Consider the following 22,491-nt stretch of genomic DNA (forward strand, 5'->3'; position numbering starts at 1 on the left):
AGAGTGCTCCGATGCCTACACGCAAAGATCCGACGCGTTTAAGGCCTACCAGAAGGGAGGTATACCCGACGACTATATACGGTATTCGGAGCTTGATACCACGCTTAAAAGCCTGGCTAAAGCAAAGAAACGCGGATACTGGCGTCGGTTCGTGAACGAGACGTCGAGGGAGACATCGATGAGCACTCTTTGGAACACAGCCCGAAGAATGCGGAATCGCGTAACGGTCAACGAAAGCGAGGAGTCTTCAAGTCGGTGGATATTTGATTTTGCCAGGAAAGTATGTCCGGACTCTGTTCCTGAGCAAAACATTGTTCGCGATGCGTCTCCGGGCCACGACGCGATAGAATCACCTTTTACTATGGCAGAATTTTCAGTTGCCCTCCTGTCCTGTAACAATAACGCGCCTGGGTTAGATAGAATCAAATTCAACTTGTTGAAGAATCTACCCGGCAATGCCAAGAGGCGCTTGTTGAACTTGTTCAATAAGTTCCTGGAGCAAAACATTGTATCGCAGGATTGGAGGCAAGTGAAGGTGATCGCCATCCAAAAACCAGGGAAACCAGCTTCTGATCACAACTCTTATAGGCCGATTGCAATGCTATCCTGTATCCGGAAATTGATGGAAAAAATGATACTCCGTCGTTTAGACCACTGGGTCGAATCAAATGGTCTACTATCAGATACTCAATTTGGCTTTCGCCGTGCCAAAGGGACGAATGATTGTCTTGCGTTGCTTTCAACAGATATTCAGCTGGCGTATGCTCGCAAAGAACAAATGGCGTCTGCGTTCTTGGACATTGAGGGTGCTTTTGATTCCGTTTCTATTGACATTCTTTCGGGTAAACTTCACCGACAAGGATTTTCTCCAGTTATGAACAATTTTTTGCACAATTTGTTGTCCGAAAAGCACATGCATTTTACGCACGGCGATTTGGCAACTTTTCGCATTAGCTACATGGGTCTTCCCCAGGGCTCATGTTTAAGCCCCCTTCTTTACAACTTTTATGTAAATGACATCGACGAATGTCTGGTAAATTCATGCACGATAAGACAACTTGCAGACGACAGTGTAATCTCTGTTACAGGAGCCAAAGCTGCCGATTTGCAAGGACCATTGCAAGATACCTTGGACAATTTGTCTGCTTGGGCTTTACAGCTAGGTATCGAATTCTCTCCGGAGAAGACTGAGATAGTAGTTTTTTCTAGGAAGCATGAACCTGCTCAGCTTCAAACACAATTAATGGGTAAAACGATTTCTCAGGTTTTGGTACACAAATATCTTGGTGTCTGGTTCGACTCTAAAAGCACCTGGGGTTGTCACGTGAGGTATCTGATGAAAAAATGTCAACAAAGAGTGAATTTTCTTCGTACAATAACCGGACAATGGTGGGGAGCCCACCCAGGAGACCTTATAAGGCTTTACCAAACAACGATACTGTCTGTTATTGAGTACGGGTGTTTCTGCTTCCGCTCCGCAGCAAACACACATTTGATCAAACTGGAGCGAATACAATATCGTTGTTTGCGTATCGCCTTGGGTTGCATGCAATCGACCCATACGATGAGTTTGGAGATCTTAGCTGGAGTACTACCATTGAAAAACCGCTTCTGGAGCCTGTCTTCTCGTATTCTAATCAAATGTGAGGTCTTGAACCGTCCCGTGATTGAAAATTTTGAAAGGTTAATCGAACTTAATTCTCAAACCCGTTTTATGACATTGTATTTCAATCACATGTCCCAAAATATTAACCCTTCTTCGAATATTCCAAATCGTGTCGACTTATCAAATACTTCTGATTCTACTGTGTTTTTCGATACATCCATGATAGAAGAAACTCGTGGAATCCCGGATCATTTACGCGTGCAGCAGATCCCTAAAATTTTTTCCAATAAATATCGAAACATCAACTACAACAATATGTTCTACACTGACGGATCACTTCTTGATGGGTCCACTGGCTTCGGTATCTTCAATAACAATTTAACCGTCTCCCATAAGCTCGATAATCCTGCTTCTGTTTACGTCGCAGAATTAGCTGCAATTCAGTACACCCTAGGATTTATCGAAAAAATGCCCACGGACCATTATTTCATCTTTACGGACAGTCTCAGTTCCATTGAGGCTCTCCGATCGATGAAAGATGTTAAGCATTCTCCGTATTTCCTGGGGAAAATACGGGAACATCTGAGTGCTTTATCCGAAAAATATACTCAGATTACCTTAGCGTGGGTCCCTTCTCACTGCTCGATACCGGGTAATGAGAAAGCGGACTCTTTGGCTAAGGTGGGCGCAACAAATGGTGATATTTATGAAAGACCAATTGCCTTTAATGAATTTTTCGCATTTGTGCGTCAGAATACGATCATCAGTTGGCAAAATTCTTGGACCAAGGGGGAACTGGGAAGGTGGTTACATTCCATAATTCCCAAGGTATCGACGAACCCGTGGTTCAAGGGGTTGGATGTAGGTCGGGATTTCATTTGCGTGATGTCCCGGCTTATGTCCAATCACTATAGATTTGACGCGCATCTCCGTCGTGTTGGGCTCGGGGAGAGTGGTATCTGTGCCTGTGGTGAAGGTTATCACGACATAGAGCACGTTGTTTGGTCATGCCCTGTACACCGTGACGCCAGGTCTAGATTAATAGCTTCCCTGCAGGCCGAAGGTAGGCAGCCGGCTGTTCCTGTTCGTGATGTCTTGGCGAGCCGTGACCTATCCTACATGTCCCTTATAAACGTTTTCCTGAAATCCATCCACGCCCCAGTTTAGTCCTATCTCCTTCCGCCTACATCCAACCAAACGACAAGAACACGTTAAGACCCCGGATCCGAAACAGCAATCAGACCCGCACGATACTCTCAAGGCCCGATGGAAACAACCCAATATGCCAGTCCGTAATATCTTGGCCCAGCAGCGGAACAAATTTTATATGCTGCTTACCTATGGCAATGAAAACCATCAAACAGCAAGTGCTTTTAATGCAAAATATTCTAGCTTTAAGTTAGATATAGTTTCAGCTCGTAGTCGGCAGCGAGGATAAAAAATTTGCTTTTAGTTATTAAGATACTTTAGAAAGTAAGCTACCAGATATAATTGGCGCCGTTAAACATTGAATTGTATTTGTGCCGTGTCAAATAAACTATAGATGAAGAAAAAAAAATGGGCTGTTTTGGATAATTAATTTTAACTTTATTTAATTTTTTTTTTCAAAAAATTCACTATTTTTTTTTAGACCAATAGCACAAAATGGCATCTTTTGCCAATAAAAACACCTATGCAAAGTTTCAGCCAATGGGCACGGTCACGTTCTGATGATGTAAACTTGACAGAAAATGTATGGTCGAACTGTCAAAACGACGCAAACCCAGAAACAATGAGTCAATTGTGTTGCGTATCTGATTGACATCCCTATACTCTCCTCATCACTGAATAACATCGATACAGTATATTTTCCGATTATATAAGCCAAAGCACTGTGTGTTCAATCATGGGTTGGCAAAGGACATTATTGTGGTAAATAAAACGAATAAATTGTCTGATACACCATTCGAAAGAACAAGTACAAGTGTCCAAGAGAGTAGATTTTTCAAACGAAATAAAAAAAAACATATTCCATCAGTTTCCACCGTTTCAAGTACTTTTACGACACTTGGAATCGAAAACATTTTTCAAATGTTCAAATTCCATGTACCTTCCGTGTGTGATTTTGCAAATGACATGAAAGCATTCAACATTTTCCGCGAGACACAACCTTAATTTTGGTTGAGATGATTTTTTTTTTCTTTGCAGAGAGTAGTTTTTTGAAACATTTTGTAAATTTGTTTAGTAATATCTTGCCATTTTATGTGGTATTTTTCTCAATCCAATATTGCCACCCTAACGATAATGATATAACAAATATCATATTTTCAGGAATTTTTCTATTGATATTCAGTGAAAAGTGATTTTTTTCATTTTATACTCATTTTTAAACAATATTATGAACGACCCTATGTCGAATAAAGGAACCACCCTAATGAAACATAATGTATACGATGCTAGTTATAGTGTATATCATTATACATGCAATTTCGAGAGACTAGCGATCAATTTCATTAAATAAATTCTAAACGTTTTAATCTCCGCCTTTCACAATTGAAAAAACGACTCCCAGTCCCAGAGAGTCGATTTTTGCAAAAAAAAAAATTTGACGTGGGACTACGTCTTTGTTTACTATACTGGAATGCATTCTGTAAAATTGGAAATGAAACTGGCAAATGTTGCGTCAGATTTCAAACGTTAATAACAGCATAACCACATGATGGATAGCAATAACCAATATGTTGTTGGATAGATAAAATGTATAACAATTTTGTGATATGCTAGTTATCACTCTAATTTCATCGCTAAGCGGTGAAATGGATAAAAAGTTTCAATAACAAGTTTACGCAAATAATGAACCAATTACATGCGAGCATTCCTAGCACAGACGACGTTCGAAAACCGAAATTTCACGGACCCCCTCCCCCCTTGGGTGATTTTTTGGTTTTCAAAAAGGCCAAACTTCAATCGCTCTGCGCCACCCCATTTTAAGTCCGATTGAGTTGAAATTTAGCATAGGGTGTTTTTTCGAGCAGGTGAACATTTTGTATAGGGTTTCTTTTTGATGAGCACCCTAGTGATAGTATTTGGTCAATTTTGGATGTTTTCCAGAAACCGGAAGTCACCATCTTGGAGTTCAAGATGGCGTCTGAGATCGTTTTCAGGTCTCTTGGCATCATTTCGATTCCGAAATAACACATATGCTGTGGTATTTGGTCAATTTTTACTGTTTACCGCAAACCGGAAGTCATTATCTTTAATTAAAAAATAACGTCTGAAGTTGATTATTGATCTCAGAGCATTAATTCGATTCCGAAAGTACCAGCATTGGGTGGTATTCAACCATTTTTGGTTGTTTTTCGGAAACCGGAAGTAGCTTTTTTGGAATCTAATATGGCATCTGGAAACGTTTTTGGGTCTCTGTGTACCACCCCGATTCCGAAAATAAATTTTATTAACTTGTTTCTATGGCCTCTAGAAGCCCCAGTGGGATCTCTTCTGGAAGGTCCATTTTTAGGATATATCACCAAAACACCTAACAGAGGATCGCAGCAAGCTGCGGACGCGATTGGACGTAACTTTTCCGCGTGTGATTTTTCGCTTACATTTTTTCCAGCACTGAAGTCGATATTTTCTTACGCGTTTTTCACGAAAATTGATCAATTCTGAAAGACAAACTGACTGTGAACAAGTGTTGGATGCAGTATTTAGAGTTTTGTTCAACCATTATAGTGAATTATGAAGTTTAAATCGACGTAATCAGGGCAATTGAAATTGCATTTGAGTTGGTCAGGGTGTGTTAGTAAAGTGAGTGTGTTGCTTGAAGATTGGAAAGTGACAATTTCGGAATACAACTTTGGACTCGGCCTGTGGACGAGTTGCGTTGACGGAGGCGTTCGGGAGACCAGCGTGTGTGATAGACGTGTTTGCTAGGAAAGGTTCCCACCATCAGAAGGTAAAACGGATTGAAGTTGATACTGTGCGGGCCGTGCGGGGCCTGTGAAAAACGGTAAAGAGTGTGTGGGAAGAGCGTCTTTATGAGCGTTGCTAAGATAGACAAGTGTATGTGTGGAGGGTGGTTACCGATACCAAGTGGCCTGACATAAAACTACCTTTGTAAGAAGGGTACTGATACGGGATCCAGAAGAAAATGGATTAGGATAAGTATTTTGTCTCAATCTGTTAGGTTTGAATGTCGGGCGCACATTGTATTACGACGACGGAGAGGTATTCGAATTCGTGGTTTAGATGCTTTGATGTTTCGAGCCGTAAAACGGCAGAACTGTGAATGCGTGAGTCAACATGAATTGCGCATATAAAGTATGTTTATGCGTGTGTTGAAGAAACATAGCTAACATTGGCTTACCCGTCAGGTATAAGTGACTGTTCTGGAAGGTATGCTACATTTATGTCTACCCACGCACAGAAACATATCTCTTTATGAAAATTTTCGCATTTTTCATGGAATTCGGAACATTTTTGAGAATTCCTCGTTCTATAGAGTTTTATGCTTGATATTTTTGATTGGAGAGTGAATCTTTAGTTTTTGATTGGAGAGTGAATCTTTAGTGTGAAAAAATTGCGACAATATGTCGAAATAAAATTTATAAAAATGCTATGTTTCGAATAGTTGGAGCATAATCTTAGTCATTGTCATAGCTTATGACTTCTGTTACTGTATGAAACATAAGTGGCTCTATTTAGAAGCGCTATCAAAGTACAAGTAAAAAAAACGAAAAGTGCAAAAAGGTTTCCGGCAAAATGATGAAAAACAGCATATTTTACCTAGACCCCAGCATGTTTGTGTGTTTCTCACAAATAAAACATGTTTCAACATCATTTCTATAACTTTTCAGGAAAGTATGTTTTGTGAGTTTGGTTTAAAATGCATAATTATTTTAAATCTCATGCAAAATTGGAAAAAGTTCATAATGCTCACTAATACTAATGCATCGACGTGAATAACATACCTTCTGGAACTGTCATACCTGGGGCTTACCCGGTCTACCATATCTAATCTACACCACCATACAAACATCATTTCATCATAATATTATATACGGGTCGATTTCTTTGATATGGAAATAACATCAAATAAATCGAAAGTCTGAAAACAATAGCAAAATCCCAATGACTCTGATATTGTTTTTGGGCGGGGCTTACCGACGGGAAAAAGATTTCGGAATGCGCTGCAAGTACTCAGTCATTCTGTCATGGATCTTTGGAAAATCGGTAGAGCTAACACCTTCTTGATCCCGAAACAAAGAAAATTGTAGAAATAAAATTCTACTGCAGCTGTCTTCGTTTCACATTATCACTGCCAGACAGTGGGAGAGAGATAGGTTTCACACACACACACACATATATCACCAAAACACCTAACATATCCCCAGAAAACCGAATTTTCGAAAGAAAGAAAATTATTTCGGGGCACCGCTATAACGCAGTTAAAAAGAATCAGTGCAAAACCAGTGAAAAACAATGAACTTTTTTTTAAGATAGTGTAATAAATACACTGTTCATACCGTGCGAACTTTTGCCCCGTAAACTGTGTACTTTTGTCCGCATGCTGGGTAAAAGTTCGCATTTGAGTATTTTTTCCAAAAAGTGAAATTCTCATGCTACAAACAAAATTCGAAAAACTCTGGTAATACATCTTGAAAGCGAAAGGTGCATGTACCGCTTGGAAACAAAACCGAATTTTATGATAATTGTTTGCAATAGTTCCGTTGCAAAAACAATTAAGTGCGTACTTTTGCCCCTCAATACTCTATGGAGTTGTTTCCTGGCCTCTGAGCATCATCCCGGGTACTGAAAAATTCACATTGGGTAATGTTTGTCCCTTTAAGACTGGTTTTCAGAAGCCGGAAGCTACTATCTAGAAATTTAAAATGGTGTCTGAAGATGGTTTCGGGCCTCAGGGTATCATACCGCTTCCCCAAATTGCATTGGATGATTCTTGTCACGTTAGGCTGTTGATCGGAAAGTGTCACCATCTTCGCCATCGAAATACCCAGATTAGACAGTTCGGCAATCTTATAATGGAATTTATGATTTTATGATTATCAGGCAACCAGAAGTGGTCACCTGAATTAAACATGGAGTTTGAGGTCGGATTCTGGCCACTGGGTATAAACCAGGTTTCAAGAACCTATATTGAATGGTATTTGGTCATTCATTGGATGCCCCTTAGAAACGATCAATAATATCAACTGCGTTGTAGAATTTGAAAGAGATTAATGTTAATTGCATGTGTATGTGTTAATGTATGTTCATATGTGTGTGAATGTTATGTTTTGAATGTTCGGTATAGTTGTGCTGTTGGCTACCAAAAATTTGCTGTTTAGAATGAATAATAAATCCAGCAGAAATTATCACAGTGTATTTTCCAAGTGTTTGTGTAAATTTATTTTAACAAATAATAAGTTCGAACGAGGAAGGCTGGGTCTCACCGCTAGGTGGATTAATTCGGGTTTTTTTTGGAATCCTCAGCTGATTCTCATCATGAAACGTCTATCAATTTATTCCTAAACATCATGCTTTTGAAGCTACAAATGAAAGAAAACAAGACTTACGGGACCAAAATTGGAATTTTTGTATAATGACCTTGGATCAACCATTCTACAAAATTTGAGCCAAAGCTTTCGAATGAGCATGAGCATGAGCATGATTGACCGCCCGCGGTTGCTACTCAGTTATTGCCAGATCAGCTGTAATTACACAGAGAACCAACAGATGATGCTTGGGACTAACATTCATCTTCAATGTGTAAAAACTGGTGACCTTAATCTTTATAATAGGCAATACCAGCGCCGGCCGCATCCGAATGCAGGTCAAAGAAGGAGTGTGTATAGGAATATGTTGACGTAATACTCGCTTTATTGGAAGCCGAGAACACCTCTGCACTTCCACGAGAAATCACTGGGATGTTGGAGAAAAGGGTAAGGTTTGCAGCAGGTAAACGATGCGCTGAGTTCGAGTACCGGGTTCATAAAAACAAATATCGCGCGTACGAGTTTATTATACCTTCTACGGAAATCATAACGCGATCATCATGTTAGATGAAGTAACACCGCAAAAATAAAGTGCACGCGAGAATACCGGACCTATGACTCAATCAAGACCGACTCAAATATTTGAACATCTGTTTATGTAGTCATTATGCAACTACCGTAACGTGTCTCCCATTGATTGATCTCAGCTGACTACACAAGCTACGAGAGTTGAGTCCACGTTAACGCCTCGCGACTCCTATCACTTCTTCGTGAAGTGACCCTATTTATATCAAAAATTATAACACGTTTATAACCAATCTGTAGAGAATACGACCTCATGAAAGGTATCGACGCGAAGTCCCTAGATATTCGGTCACCCGGACATCTGTCTTTGAGCTTAACAGGTCGACTAACGGCGTTTCTTGTATACTGTACCTCTGTTCTTAAAAAGCGTTTTTTTGATTTGAGACCGATTTAAAGCAGTAATAAACTAAAGAGTGTTGTTAGGGTCACGCACAGATAAGTGTGGTACATCCTAGTGAAACGCAAAATGGTATACCACACTAAGTGGACGATTCGAACTAACATATCATAAAGTTGGGTCACTACATTTCGAAAACATTTATATGAGCAAAACTCTCCCGGAGCGGAGACGCGTTTTACTAAAGCATTGTGCACTACCGCTCAATCCACGACTACCGACGGAGACGCTCGGGAGCACGATATTTCACGCCGATTCTCTCTTAGCTGTCGATGCGAGTGTTGCCTATCAAATAGAAAAATTGGCAAAGTTTCATGCATCCAAAGCTCCAATAATTTGAAAAATGCAGATACGCAGATTGACCAAACTATATATCTTAAGTTTGTTGACAAAATGCCGAACTAGTCATTATTGGGACATAGTATACAAAAACCTCTGCTCAAAAACTAGACAAATCGAAAAAATTGAATCATAAGATTTCGACTTCGACTAGCAACAATGCACCATATTCCGAATTCCACAAACCACACCAGTACTCTCTGGGTGACGAGTTCAAGTAATGTTACGCGTTATGTTGGCTCATTATTAAGCTGAGCGATGGGGACCTTTTTGTCAAACGACTTGCGTAAAAGCATAAGTAATGTCGAACTCGTCTCCGCGGCAGTTTTGTCTTGTACTTTTTTTCACTTTTCGGACTATACTTTTTCTGTATCCGACTACACACTTTATCCTGGACTACACCCGAAAGAGACAGGGTGCAGTCTGAAAACACTAGTAACAAAAACAAATGCTCTCAAATGGCGTACTAAAAATATAACAGCTGAGTGTAGCGTCGCTTGCGTGTTCGTTTTCGAGCTGTAAAGTGTAGTCCAGGACGGTGTACCCGCTGAAACGAGCTTGACACAACATTATAGTATTTCTAAACCCTTTACAAAATGCCAGAACAATTATTATTCATTTTACCGTTTCGGATCTGCGTCTATAAAAATTTAGCATGTTTAACAAAAATTTGCTATGGCGTAAAAATAATTATTCAAAAGCTAGTGAAGTCATAAATAAAAAAGGAATGACAATGGATATTAAAACATGGTCATCAGATATATTTCAGTTCGGAAATTCAAGATATTTTTAACATTGGGAAATATCGCAAAATAGATAAACAGCAATCGTGTGGTACACCTTTTCAAGCGGTGCATGAATGAATGACAGAACAGTACGAAAAATGCTAAATGCTACGCTGTGATAGCACACATGAAAGATGAATTCGCCATTAAATGACGCACAAATTCATCGCTAAAAAACTCATACTATACTGCACACACTACAACACGAAATATAGAAAAAAACAATTTGATTATTGTTGGTGAAAACTACTACCTTCGAGTCATTTATAAATAAACAAACATGTCTGTAAATGTATGCACTTATCTTAGGCTACTGTCATACTGAGGCGTCAAATGATGCGAAGCGTTGAGCGTTTGAGAAGCGGAATAAACAGAAGCGTTGGGTGAAGCTTCCTATGACATACTGGAGCGAGCGTCGCAAATGCGTTGTGTTGTCATATTCCTAGATTCCAGTAGCGGTTTTGTTTGAAGGAAATATGAATTCGTCCAATGAAGATTTGTTTGCTTCTTCAAGCACGGAAAATTACGTTTTAGAAACCATAGAGATTTTTTCATGAAATAAAATAATATTACTGAAGTGAGTTGCGCTACAGACGTAGTAAAATATATGAGAAATTATACTGAATTCTGAACCCGTTGACCCCGAGCAACGTTCAACTAGTTTATAATATCTGTTAGGATTTCAATAACCCATGTGAGCACAGCTAGTTACTCAGCGGCTTGCATTTTCGCGACCAAAGTAATTCAGCATGCTAAATTTCTGGCCATTCAAATCAAAACTCAACAATATCAATCAATAATATCAGTGCTATTTTCCCGACGACCTGAATTTTTTTTTTTTTTTTAATTGAAGACCAAAATAAAGTAAATATTAAGTACCTGGCGATATCAGGTTTAGTCTGAACATGGATTTACTGCACAACCCTCTTCTGAACATTTTAACATTTTCTAAACGAAAATGTATTTTATTTGCTTTTTTCAATTACCAAACCAAAACAAAGCAAATATAAAGCACCTGGCGATAAAAGATTTAGTCTGAATATGGTATTACCGCGTACATATACGCGCGTCAAAACACTACTCGTTCTGTTTCGCCGCCTCTATCGACGCGTCTTTGCCGCTCCAGTATGACCGGTTTGAGCGTTTCATATAGACGTTCGAAGAAGTAGCTCGGACGCTTTTGCGACGCTTCTTGCTTCGCTTCATTTGACGCATCAGTATGTCAGTAGCCTTAGTCATTGAATCAGCTTTCAGCAAACCAAACATGCCTCCGCTCGCACACAAACAAGTATAGGCAACTTGTTTCTATGGTTACAACTGCCGCTCTCTCAGTTTCTGCCTCTCAGCAGATCGTGCCGTCGGCGGAGAATATGCTTGCACACTACCGTATCGAAGGAAAGTCACCAACACAACACTGCGCTTTGAAAGCAGCCATTTGCTAGGCGACAAATTGTAAAAATAACGGCAATAAAACTTTGAATTTCCAGCTCGTTTTACTTCCAAATCACTTTTAATACACTGTTATAACACTCGAAACACAACTACCACACGAAATTCACAATTTATCGTGCTATATACCACTATAAAACGCGATTACCACGGACGCAATAAATAAAGCGCCTACACACGTCGCCAGCGATGCCAGCCTTCATAAATGACATTCACAAAATTTGAGCCAAAGCTTTCGAATGATAAAAAAGTTTTCAAGGTTCAAGGTGGGTGGGCTCTTGTACAAAAACCGATTTTTCTGATAAAAAAACAGTGATCAAATTTAATACGGCGACTATCAATTTTGATGTCTGCAAAAGAGGGTCATATCTTTCTCTTTTTAATTATTTCTATAAAGAAATTGAAGAGTTTGATCAATATTGGTGATGAAAAACGAAGGATCAAAAGAAGTTTTTATTTCCAGTGAACGTCAAATCTGTTCTAGAGTTATATCGGGACATATGACTTACTATTTTTATTGTTTGCTGATCTCGAAAAAAATGTTCGAGAAATAAGGGACAAAACCACAACTAATTAAATGCTACAAGCATGGACAACATGAGCATGGTCGCCATGAAAAACGGCATTTCGGCATCGCCGACCGTGAAGAGAGGCTAGTTTGAAATCTGAAAGAGGTCAAATAATCAAATCACACAATCATTCCGTCAACTAATGTGCAATAGGTCCGTCAAACTTTCGCCTCAACTACCCACTTGTTACTGATAGCGGCATAGCGTAATGACCAATTTCATCGATTTGTTGCAGCACGCGGAAAGTTTCCAACGGCTAATAATGAGGATTATCCTTCAGCATCACAGACAGCAGTATGATGTAACCCAAAACGATCCACCATTGCTGTGGCTTGGAGAAGCGGTCGCATCCCACAGAGACGGAGGGGGCCCAGTCAGCGATTCAGCGAACGATGACTTGTACCAGACAGATAGAACTGGGTCCGGGCATCGGCACTAGCTCTGGTGGCGAGGTTGGTGGGTTCCAACAAAAGAAAACACAGAGGAAAAATTGAGGCTATTTGTCACGTATTATATCTTGCTTCGTTAGAACGTAGGTGGCTGATCACCCAGTGGAGCGACTGCGGTCTGTGACCGGCACGTTTAAGGACAACCGGCGGAGAAATAAAGTCTGTGTCTGGTACGGTTTGATAGCAAACTTCCACCGAAGCTGATCAGTTCATTTGTGTTTAGGGTTTTAATGCGCTCTGAAAAACGACTCGTCATTACTCCTTCAGCTTCTCAGACCACCGCATGATGGAACACAATTTAGTGTGTAGGTATTTCCCAATTTGTTTTTGATTGTTTTCCCTATCGCCAACGAATTGCACCATCAGCACCGAAGCGCTTTGGATCCCACAAACTTTGTTCACTCTTTTTGTGTCAACTCACCTGCCATAATATCGAATCATCAGCAACTTTTTGTGAATGAAAGGTTTCCATTACACTCTTCGTTGTCGTTGTCGTTGTCGTTGTCGGCTGCTGGTGTTCGAGTGCATGACACGAGAAGGCCAATCGAACACAGAATGGGAGCAAAACTCTGTGATGATAACCTACTCAGCCATCGAAAGCTTCATGGCGAAGGTGTAACTGAAACTCAAACTGTGCAGTTTTAGTTAACTGTTTGGTTGCCGTAACGGTATACGTAGCTTGTGATGTGATGAACATTGTCACCAGTTTGTTTTTTTTTCTCCCTGAAACGATGTTTTTGCTCAGTTTGGTTTTCGATCAGAGAGGATTCATTGCCGCCAGTATTGTTTGTAAATTGGTTTGGTTATAATCTACTCGATGGTAAACGAAAAACTTTTTTTTTCGTTCAAACTTATGAGTTATTGTTAGAAAAGTAATTGGTTCCAGATCGTGGGGAATGTTTTATAGAATGAGTTTCCTATTCTGTCGCTGGTGATGTAGCAGAAACTAAGAGATATTTGAAAGAACATAAAGGCCGAAAATTGGTGGAAGCCAAATCTTGGGATTACGCTACAGGCGATTAATTAACCAAACCCGCCCTGCAAAGTACACTAAGAAAGCGCGAAACGGAATCCCGACCGCAAGCCAATTTCTGTCTCAGTCGACAAAGTTTCATTTTCATAGGCTCTAATGTTCCTCGTAGAACGCTTTAATTTTAATTATAGCTCGTAACATCGAAACTTAACCCCAGAGAGAGAAAAAACGAATGGACGGAAGCACTTTAGCTTGGGGAAAGTGGCAAAAAGCGAAAAACTAGATGAAGTCCTCGCATTTTTCGCTGAACTTTTTAATTTGCTCTCTCTTTAAATACAGCACTGCATGGCCTGTCGGTTCCATTCGGGGCCCCTTGCATAGCCTTAGTGGGTAGGGGGAAAATTGCACCACTATCCGGGTGATATGTAAACGAGTCATCAGCAACCGTTATAGTTTTGCTAAATTAATGCTGTGTCGTTTTTTTCCTCTCCGTTAAGCCACTACAAATGAAAAACTGTAATCGTTATTAGGTATCGTTTTGCAAGCGGCTTTTTTGCGAGCGCCTGCAAATAGTTTTTGTTCAGCGTATACAGAAGCATACTGGTATCTAAATCAAAGTATATGGTATAAAAGGTTCTACGAAGCGGTGACGAAATGGACTAGTTGATGTGTTCGTTTATGTTAAAATAAGTAGAGCTGTAATGGAAGGTCGGACAAAGGTTATTTTTGATTTCTTCCCCAAACATTGATAATAAAACTGAACGTGAATTTGGTGTGTACTGTCCAAATTTACAGTCAGTTTTATCGTGATTTTTTCCAAAAATTTTATAAGGTGCACTTAAAATTAACCAAAAAAACCAAAAGAGTGGCGTCCAAGACACGACTGGACTGCTTGACGTTGAACTACAGTATTTCTTATCACTATCAGCAACGTTTAGGCGAGTAGTAGGATAAAAATAACTTCTGATTTATTTTCATATTAGAAAAAATGAAAGGATATAGGTTTTTAGCTATTCCTGTTAATTTTGGTGCTCCAGCCACTAACACATTTTCAGAGACATAAATGAGATTTCTCGTAAACATAACGTTGGAGCGACGAGCCCGGTGAGCAATTACTATGCAAACTCTCACGTCAGTTGACGCGTTGTGGTAATAGCTAGGTTGCAAAGCTGTATTCCTTCTAAAGAAACTATTTCGAGCTTCAGAGCAGTATTTTTTTCGCTTTTGTCAACCATGTGTGAAAGTTGCAATTTCGTGAATAATCCACCTAAATTTTTGCGTATAAAAATCAATTTTTTTCTACAAAGTTATGGAACTTTTTATAAGACATCCCTTTGCCGAAAACACCAAACCTCTATCTGTCTATTGATATAAACTTTTGTGGATTTTGTGGGGATAGCCGCCCTTAAAAAATTAAGTCCTCTGTACTCTTAACTTTTTACTCTTTACTCTTTACTCTTTCCTCTTTACTTTTTACTTTTTACTTTTTACTCTTTACTCTTTACTCTTTACTCTTTACTCTTTACTCTTTACTCTTTACTCTTTACTCTTTACTCTTTACTCTTTCCTCTTTACTTTTTACTTTTTACTTTTTACTTTTACTCTTTACTCTTTACTCTTTACTCTTTACTCTTTACTCTTTACTCTTTACTCTTTACTCTTTACTCTTTACTCTTTACTCTTTACTCTTTACTCTTTACTCTTTACTCTTTACTCTTTACTCTTTACTCTTTACTCTTTACTCTTTACTCTTTACTCTTTACTCTTTACTCTTTACTCTTTACTCTTTACTCTTTACTCTTTACTCTTTACTCTTTACTCTTTACTCTTTACTCTTTACTCTTTACTCTTTACTCTTTACTCTTTACTCTTTACTCTTTACTCTTTACTCTTTACTCTTTACTCTTTACTCTTTACTCTTTACTCTTTACTCTTTACTCTTTACTCTTTACTTTTTACTCTTTACTCTTTACTCTTTACTCTTTACTCTTCACTCTTTACTCTTTACTCTTTACTCTTTACTTTTTACTCTTTACTCTTCACTCTTTACTCTTTACTCTTTACTTTTTACTCTTTACTCTTTACTCTTTACTCTTTACTCTTTACTCTTTACTTTTTACTCTTGACTCTTTACTCTTTACTCTTTACTCTTTACTCTTTACTCTTTACTCTTTACTCTTTACTCTTTACTCTTTACTCTTTACTCTTTACTCTTTACTCTTTACTCTTTACTCTTTACTCTTTACTCTTTACTCTTTACTCTTTACTCTTTACTCTTTACTCTTTACTCTTTACTCTTTACTCTTTACTCTTTACTCTTTACTCTTTACTCTTCACTCTTTACTCTTTACTCTTTACCCTTTACCCTTTACCCTTTACTCTTTACTCTTTACTCTTTACTCTTTACTCTTTACTCTTTACTCTTTACTCTTTACTCTTTACTCTTTACTCTTTACTCTTTACTCTTTACTCTTTACTCTTTACTCTTTACTCTTTACTCTTTACTCTTTACTCTTTACTCTTTACTCTTTACTCTTTACTCTTTACTCTTTACTCTTTACTCTTTACTCTTTACTCTTTACTCTTTACTCTTTACTCTTTACTCTTTACTCTTTACTCTTTACTCTTTACTCTTTACTCTTTACTCTTTACTCTTTACTCTTTACTCTTTACTCTTTACTCTTTACTCTTTACTCTTTACTCTTTACTCTTTACTCTTTACTCTTTACTCTTTACTCTTTACTCTTTACTCTTTACTCTTTACTCTTTACTCTTTACTCTTTACTCTTTACTCTTTACTCTTTACTCTTTACTCTTCACTCTTTACTCTTTACTCTTTACTCTTTACTTTTTACTCTTTACTCTTTACTCTTTACTCTTTACTCTTTACTTTTAACTCTTTACTCTTTACTCTTTACTCTTTACTCTTTACTCTTTACTCTTTACTCTTTACTCTTTACTCTTTACTCTTTACTCTTTACTCTTTACTCTTTACTCTTTACTCTTCACTCTTTACTCTTTACCCTTTACCCTTTACTCTTTACTCTTTACTCTTTACTCTTTACTCTTTACTCTTTACTCTTTACTCTTTACTCTTTACTCTTTACTCTTTACTCTTTACTCTTTACTCTTTACTCTTTACTCTTTACTCTTTACTCTTTACTCTTTACTCTTTACTCTTTACTCTTTACTCTTTACTCTTTACTCTTTACTCTTTACTCTTTACTCTTTACTCTTGACTCTTTACTCTTTACTCTTTACTCTCTACTCTTTACTCTTTACTCTTTACTCTTTACTCTTTACTCTTTACTCTTTACTCTTTACTCTTTACTCTTTACTCTTTACTCTTTACTCTTTACTCTTTACTCTTTACTCTTTACTCTTTACTCTTTACTCTTTACTCTTTACTCTTTACTCTTTACTCTTTACTCTTTACTCTTTACTCTTTACTCTTTACTCTTTACTCTTTACTCTTTACTCTTTACTCTTTACTCTTTACTCTTTACTCTTTACTCTTTACTCTTTACTCTTTACTCTTTACTCTTTACTCTTTACTCTTTACTCTTTACTCTTTACTCTTTACTCTTTACTCTTTACTCTTTACTCTTTACTCTTTACTCTTTACTCTTTACTCTTTACTCTTTACTCTTTACTCTTTACTCTTTACTCTTTACTCTTTACTCTTTACTCTTTACTCTTTACTCTTTACTCTTTACTCTTTACTCTTTACTCTTCACTCTTTACTCTTTACCCTTTACCCTTTACTCTTTACTCTTTACTCTTTACTCTTTACTCTTTACTCTTTACTCTTTACTCTTTACTCTTTACTCTTTACTCTTTACTCTTTACTCTTTACTCTTTACTCTTTACTCTTTACTCTTTACTCTTTACTCTTTACTCTTTACTCTTTACTCTTTACTCTTTACTCTTTACTCTTTACTCTTTACTCTTTACTCTTTACTCTTTACTCTTTACTCTTTACTCTTTACTCTTTACTCTTTACTCTTTACTCTTTACTCTTTACTCTTTACTCTTTACTCTTTACTCTTTACTCTTTACTCTTTACTCTTTACTCTTTACTCTTTACTCTTTACTCTTTACTCTTTACTCTTTACTCTTTACTCTACTCTTTACTCTTTACTCTTTACTCTTTACTCTTTACTCTTTACTCTTTACTCTTTACTCTTTGCTCTTTGCTCTTTACTCTTTACTCTTTACTCTTTTTTTACTCTTTCATTTTTACTTTCAATTTTTACTTTCAATTTTCACTCTTTCATTTTTACTCTTTCATTTTTACTCTTCCATTTTTACTCTTTCATTTCTACTCTTTCAATTTTACTTCTTCACTGTTACTCTTTCACTTTTACTCTTTCATTTTTGCTCTTTCACTTTTACTTATTCACTTTTACTTTTTCACTTTCATTCTTTTATTTTTACTCTTTCAATTTTACTCTTTCACTTTAGCACTATCACTTTCATTTTTTCACTTATACTTTTTCATTTTACACTTTCATTTCTACTCTTTCATTTCAACTCTTTCATTTTCACTGTTTCATTTTTACTCTTTCATTTTTACTTTTTCATTTCTACTCTTTCATTTTTACTCTTCCATTTTTACTCTTTCATTTCTACTATTTTATTTGGCTTTTTCATCTATACTCATTCTAACTGTTTATACTTATACTAACTGTTTCGTTTATTCTTTAAATCTTGCTCTTTTAGTTCAACTCTTTTTTTTTTACTCTTTGATTTTCACTCTTCTATTTTACCTCTATCATTTTTGCTCTCTAATTTTTGTTTGTGATTTTTCACTGTTTCGTCTTTACGCTTTTATATTTACTCTTTCATGTTTGCTCCTTCGTTTTGACTCTTCGATTTTTACTGTTAAATTTTTGCCTTCTCTTTTTTACTCTCTTATTTTTTCTCTTTAATGTTTATTTTTTCTATACACTTACTTTTTTTCTCTTCATTTTTACTTATTCTTAATTACAATTTCATTTTTGATCTTTCAGTTTCACCCTTTCATTTCTAATATATTATTTCTACTTTTTCATTTTTACTTTTTAATTTTTACTGTTTCGTTTTTATTCTTTCATTGTTGCTACTATTTCATTTTCCCTCTTTCATTTTTGCTCGCTAATTTTCATTTGTTAATTTTCACTATTACATTTTCTCTCTTTTAGTTTCACTCCTGCATTTATACTTCTTTATTTTTCCTTTTTCATTTTTACTTTTCAATTTTCCTTGTTTCATTTTTATTCTTTTAATTTCGTTGAATTTTTAATTCAACCCTCTCATCTTTACTCTTTGATTATTACTCTTTTACATTCACATTTCTATTTTCGCTTTCAAATTTTGATTTTTTATCATTTACTGTTTCATTTTCAGTCTTTAGTTTTTACTCTTTCATCCTTTTAATTTCATTTTTACTCTTTCAGTTTTACTGTTCCAGTTTATTTCTATTGTTTTATCTTCACATTTTTATTTTTACAGCTTCAATTTTCACTTTGTAATTTTTACTCTTTGTTCTTATTTTTTCATTTTTACTCTTTTAGTTTAACTCTTTCATTTTTAGTCTTTGATTCTAACTTATTTATTTTACTCTTTCGTTGTTATTCTCATTTATTTTCCGTTTTTTCATTGCTACTCTTTCATTTTTACTGCATTTTTTTACTTTGTCAGTTTTAATCTTTCATTTTTATTTTCTATTTTCACTCATTCATTAATTTTCTCCCCTTCGTTTTTATTCTCTAATTTTTACTTTGTCATTTTTGCTCTTTCATTTTCAACCTTTTATTTTTACTCTTTCATTTTACCTCTTTTATTTTTTCTCCTCTTTACTTTTTAATTTTAACACTTTTAGTTTTACTCTTTAATTTTTACACTTTCATTTTTACTCTTTCATTTTTAAACTTTTAGTTTTACTCTTTCATTTTTACTTATTCATTTTTATCTTCTCCTTATTACTTTCTCATATTTACACTTTCATTTTTACTCTTTCATTTTATCTCTTTTATTTAATCTCTTTCATCTTTACTCTTTAATTTTCACTCTTTGATTTTTACTCTCTCATGTTCACTCTTTCATTTTTCTCGTTCATTTTTACTCTGTCATTTCTACTCTTCCACTTTAACTGTTTCATTTTTACTCTTTCATATTTACTTCTTTATTTTTACTCTTTCATTTTCAGTTTTTAGTTTTTACTCTTTTATTATTACTCTTAAACTTTTACTCTTTCATTTTAATTTTTTTATTTTTACGCTTTAATTTTAACTCTTTTCTTTTTACTCTTTCATTTATACTCTTTCAGCTTTACTCTTTCCTTTAATTTTTTTTTCTTTATACGTTTTCTTATACACACTTTTATCCTTGAATTTTTATACTGTCATGACTCTTTCATGTTTACTTTTGCATTTTTCTCCTTTATTTTTACTCTTTTATTTCAGCCTTTTTACTTTTACTCTTTTATTTTTATTCTTTCATACTGACTCTTTCACTTTTACTCTTTCATTTGTACTCTTTCATATTTAGTTTTTCATTTTTTTCTTTCATTTTCAGTCTTTCATTTTTTTCTTTCATTTTCAGTCTTTCATTTTTACTCTTTCAACTTTACTGTTTAATTTCTACTGTTTTATTTTTACGTTTTCTTGTATACACTTTTACACTTAAATTTTTATATTGTCATTTTTACTCTTACATTTTTACTCTCTCTTGTTTATTTTTGCTTTTTGTTCCTTTCACTATTACTCTTTTACTTCTACTTTTTCACTTTTACTCTTTCAATTTTACTCTTTTTTTTATTTTGTCATATTTACCTTTCACTTTTACTCTTTCATTTTTACTCTTTCATATTTACTTTTTCATTTTTATTTTTTTTTATTTTTACTCTTTCATGTTGGCTCTTCCATTCATACTCTTTCAGTTTCACTTTTTCATTTCTGCTATTTAATTTTTACTTCTTTTTACTCTTTATTTTTACTGTTTCGTTTTTATCCAACATTTTCGCTCTTTTAGTTCAACTCTTTCAGTATAGCTCTTTGATTTTTACTCTTCTATTTCTACTCTTTCATGTTTACTCTCTAATTTTCATTTGTTATTTTAACTATTTCATTACTATTCTTCCATTTTCAGTCTTTCGTTTTGACCCTTCTATTCTTTCAATTTTAGTTTTACTCTTTCAGTTTCACTCTTTTATTTGTATTTTTTAAAAATACTTTTTTATTTTTGCTCTTCAATTTTTATTTTCTCATTTTAACTCTTTCATTTTTATTCTCTCATTTTTACTCTTTTAGTTTTACTCTTTCGTTCTTAGTATTTGATTTTCACTCTTCAATTTTACTTTTTCGTTTATTCTTTTATTTTCTATTTTTTCATTTCTTCTCTTTCATATTAGCTCTTCCAGTTTTAATTTTTCATTTTTACTGTATGTTTTTACTCTGTCAGTTTTAGTCTTTTCTTTTTATTCATTCATTTTTTCTCTTTCGTTTTTATTCTCTAATTATTTCTTTGTCATTTTTACTCTTTCATTTTCACTTTTTCTTTTTTACTCTTTTATAATAACTCTTTCATTCTGTTTATTTTTCCTTCTTACTCTTTCATTTCTATTATTTCAGTTTTACTCTTTAGTTTTTACTTTTTCAGTTTTACTCTTGATAGAGTAGATCTAACACTGTCTTTTTTGGTAGACTTTTCCGTCTGATTTTTATCCCAAACCGAACTACTTTAGAATATAAAAGACTGGAGTGTTAAAGATTTGTTACGGAATCAGCACCTTATAATCTGAAATTAAAAATGTTCACTTTCAAGCATGAAAGAAAACACCAGCAAAAACTTGTACTGTTGGTAAATTTCCGTGCTTCACAAACACCTTTATCAATCCCCCAGCAGCGGTTGTGCAACGCCTCCAGTTTATGTTTATTGTCAGTGCTTAAAGTTTTGTCGCCAGCATCATTAAACGGCGGCACCCGCTTCGTAAAGCTTCCGGGAGCAATCCCGCCTTGCCGATATGTGTAGATATTGCGTAGTTTGTCTCTCTAGTGCCGCCATAAACTTGCCAATGAACGAACGCCTTCCAGTTTCTCCGGGGTGGGTGCTACGGGAGTGCAGTAGGTAATTAAATAATCTTAGAGAGCAAGTTTGTGCTGGGCAGAACTTTTCTCGGCTGCCAGCAGTGCACATTTGGGTGATAAATGCACCCCCATCTAGCATCTCCTTGGGTTTCCATCCTATTTATATGCACTTTCAAGCGAGCAGCGATGGATTCCGACGGTATTTATTTAAATTTATAATTAGTTCTCGTAATAATTTATTGGCCTTTGTTTTGCTTGTAACCGAATTTATACATGCAATAAATGTGCAATTGTTTTGCAAGTTTCGCACTCTCATTTTCGAGAGTTTCGAATGTATTCATACCCTTAACGAAGCGCAAGAAGAAGTTGAGCTGGATTTGCCTTGCAAAGTTTACCAACCACAGCATTCCAAAGCTGTACCTAAGATCTCCCATCCTGTAGGAGCAATCTGTGTGTTTGTTTGTGCCTGGGCCATTTTGTGGGGCATCGTTCGCTTTATGTTTATTTGGCAGATTTTGGCCCGCAATACCGTTCGCTAATGTTTCTAAAAAGCGATGGTGTTATTTATATGGCAGAAACTTTTCAGACATTTTCCCATCGTGAAAGCGGGTGCAAAGTTGGTCTCCTCGTGTGCGTTAAGTCGGTGCAATGTTTTTGTAGTTCTTCTCACAGGTGAAATGGCTGTGTATTGTGCCACGAAACGACAACCTAGCTCAAGTTGGCATAGTTTTCAGTTGCAGAAGAAGCTGCAGCTCACAAAGCTGCTTTTACTAACTCGGTAAGTGCGATATTTTATT

Source organism: Wyeomyia smithii, chromosome 1 (genome assembly GCF_029784165.1).
Source record: "Wyeomyia smithii strain HCP4-BCI-WySm-NY-G18 chromosome 1, ASM2978416v1, whole genome shotgun sequence".
Classification (NCBI taxonomy): domain Eukaryota; kingdom Metazoa; phylum Arthropoda; class Insecta; order Diptera; family Culicidae; genus Wyeomyia; species Wyeomyia smithii.